The sequence below is a fragment of the Anopheles aquasalis genome, chromosome 3, assembly GCF_943734665.1.
Source record: "Anopheles aquasalis chromosome 3, idAnoAquaMG_Q_19, whole genome shotgun sequence".
NCBI lineage: Eukaryota > Metazoa > Arthropoda > Insecta > Diptera > Culicidae > Anopheles > Anopheles aquasalis.
The window spans coordinates 304,126-307,500 of NC_064878.1; the positions used below are offsets into that span (position 1 = coordinate 304,126).

At 47.5% G+C, this 3,375-nt stretch overlaps 1 non-coding gene across 1 annotated transcript; it reads left to right on the forward strand.

The window, feature by feature from the left end:
* The first annotated feature begins 384 nt into the window (after positions 1 to 384).
* Positions 385 to 456, forward strand: Trnap-cgg (transfer RNA proline (anticodon CGG)). Its single transcript has one exon. It is a non-coding gene; the product is annotated as a tRNA-Pro (tRNA).
* The last annotated feature ends 2,919 nt before the right edge of the window (positions 457 to 3,375 follow it).

Consider the following 3,375-nt stretch of genomic DNA (forward strand, 5'->3'; position numbering starts at 1 on the left):
TCGATCCGCAGCTTGCTTGGATTGGAAGACATGGAAAGTAATTAGCAAGCAGCAGCAGCAGCCGGGCTGGATTGTCAAGCAATTAGCCCTGAAAAGCCTTAAACCATCCACTGGAATCAAGATTAATTGATCCAGTGACAGCGTTGAGCTAAACAATCTTAGTTGAAATGACAAATTTCGCTGTTCACTGCACGTTCGCAGGAATGGTTGCATCGCTGCACCCTTATCCCGAAGTCAACTTGCAAGTCATTCCGTTTGGGCTGGAGTAAAATGCGGCGAGTGATTCCATGATTTGATATGCTCGGTGCCTGCTTGGTGATCAGTTAGACAACACCATCTGTTAGGGACTGTCGCTCTCCTCCTCTTTCCCAACCCTTTCAAGGCGGCTCGTTGGTCTAGGGGTATGATTCTCGCTTCGGGTGCGAGAGGTCCCGGGTTCAAATCCCGGACGAGCCCCATACTACTCTCTCTGAAACAGTGCTGCATGATGAAGCGTTTTGTTGTCTCAACTAATCAAATGCTGCTGCACACACAGGAGTGGGAGATGCTTTTTTACAATCGAGTCCCCAAGATTGATCCTCACAAGCGCATCGTAGCGCTCACTGCCCCTCCTCTCAAACCACAAGAGCGCGATTTATTGTCAAACAGAACACATCAAACGGCCAAATCCCGCAGGATTGTCTGGTGCTACAGTGTACCGAGCTGAACAGACAGAAGATAGTAGGAGGAGGTTGTGACCGTGGCATCACGATGAAAGGATGAATTTAAGCTTCTTTTTTTTGGGTTCCTCTTTGGGCCCAACAATCGTTGCGAATGGAATTGCTACCTATAAAGTGAAGCTCAGCCTATCCTTCCGCTTCCGCACCCAACGGATCATCCTTCAAACCATCGAACGGTGGAAGCGGAAAAAAGAGGAAAATCGCAATTCGCTGGGGATTTTCTATTCTCCATCCCCCCACCACCATTTTTTTTTTGAAAAACCAGATAAAAGAAATGATGGCCACAGCGAATGTTCTCCTTCCCCATGCTTCTCCTCTTCGCCTTCTTCCCTTTGCGGGCCCTTCCATGGCCATCGTTATCGTTCGCCAGTCGTCGTTGTCATCGTCGCGCGGCTTTCATCGATAAGAGCCGTGTTGCGATTGATGAAAGACGACAACGACAACGACGACAACAACATGGGGCCGGCATCATGCCCATCGATAGCACCTCCAAGGGCTGTGTCTTGTGACAACCAAACAAAAGCATCGCGCAAAGAGAAAACACATCAAAGTGTCTTCAAAACAGACACGCCACCGAGATGGGTATCAACGGTGAAGGCAGTCGGCGGATGCGCCTTGCAGCGCACTAACCAGACCACAGCACAACAACAACGACGACAGCGACCAACGAGCAGCAAGCAGAAACGTGCTGTTCTTATAATAAAAGTAATTTTATTACACACCTTTCCGACGAACGGAACGAAAGTGAGAATTATTGTAAAAAATGTTTTATTACCCAACCTGGCCAGACCAGACCCTGGCCAGCAGCCCCTTGCTTCTTAAAGGTAAGGTACCGCCAGTTCATCATCCTGCGCGAATGTCCTGCCCATGGCATGACGGGCACGACAGCGAAGGCCGAGGCCGAGCATCATTTCATTCCAAACATAAAGACACCACACTGCAATCTCGTCGTCGTCCTGGTCCTGGTTCCTGGGGTTCCATTTCCTTTCGCACGATCCGCAGGCCGCACGGAACCTTGGCCACATGGTCTCGCGCGACAACTTCACGCTGCTGACAGTTAATGATGGATATAAAAATTTCCTCACAAAAGTTTTCCTCCTTTTTGTGTGTTCATGATTTTGTGTTTCATATTTTCCCGATCTCCATCCCCCTTGTGTTCGGTGCATTGTTGCTCAATGCCTGGCGCAGAATCCAGAGACCATTCACATTCAGTTTCCCTCTGCCTGTCTTCGTATTCTGATACGGAACATAGTTTACAGCAGTACGCGCTGGTACTGCGCCTCTCAGTTACAATCGGCGACATAAAGCGGAAAATGAGCTTACTGGCCCATTGAATGGAAATTGAACTGCAGGCTGCTTGAAGCTGACTCGAAAGAGAAGCTTATGATGATGGTGGCCGGTGCTGTGATGAAGATGAATTCTGCGGGTACCCCGCTCCATCTCAAAAAAAAAAGAAATCCCAATCGAACCAGAGAGTGTGTTGCGGGCTTTGTAGTTTGAACTTTTGAGGCTCCGCTTCTGCTTCCTTTTTTTATTGATTCCCCGTTTATGAGTGCTCCTTGGTTGCTCCTTGGGTAGATTTTACGACACACGAGGTTAGTGAAGCATCGTGTAGCTTCCATCGGTGGCTGGATGGACCGACAACCATGACGATGACGACGATGGTGGAATCAGACTGAAAGTGTTTTCTGATGTAAATGATATTTTGGCCGTTGGTTTTGTGTCGACGGACAGGCCTTCAAACCACCACGCATCTCGCTGTCGTTGACTTTTGGGCTGGTCACAGGATTATTTCACAGTTCAGCTCCTTGGGTCGGACAGCAGCATGTATATCACGAGCGGAAAGCGAGAACGAGTCGTATGGAGAGGCATTCCAGGTATGATTTATGGTGCTGGCTCCGCTTTTATGGCACACGGTACCGAGCGCAATCTCTGGAAGGAAGTCAAAATGTATAAGAAAAGAGAAACCGATTGGTGGGTTTTAATTCGTTTTTCCATTCTGCTGCTGCTGTTGATGCTGGGGAAGAGGTTCCCAAAAAAGGTTGCCTTTCAATGGGGAGCCTGGGCAATATAACTCTGCTACGCACTTTTGGTTGGCCTTTTGTACTGTAGTGCGTTGTGCAGGAATCCATCGTTTCGGGCGCGTTGAGCGGCGAAAGAATCTTTTCACACGCGTGCCTGCTGCTGAAGGCTCACCTTCTTAACATTTACAACCTCCGACAATTTATCGTCCTCTAGCGTTCGTTGTGGCAGAAAGGATTTTCTGTTTCTCTTATATTACGCGCCCTGATCTGATGGCAAGCCTCGAGAGAGTTCAAGTTCATAAATCTTGCTGCTGTTGCCGTAAGAATCTAAACGGAGAAACTTAACCGAAGCTGATGATGAAGCATTCCCGACAAACTGGCAATTATTCGCATTTTGAAACCGGAGGATGGAGTAAAGGGGCATTCAAAGGACACAACACACAAGTAGTTGGTATTTGGAGATGCGGAATTTGCACATTCTGCGTTCGCTGTCCATACCAGAAGCCTGTAAATGGCAAAAAGGCAAGTTACAAGTGGAAAATTTTAGTAATTTTTCGCAACATGTAAAATTGTGTAAAATTTTTAAATCAATCGAAGAAAAACTGACAAGGTTTTTTACAGAACTGATTTTA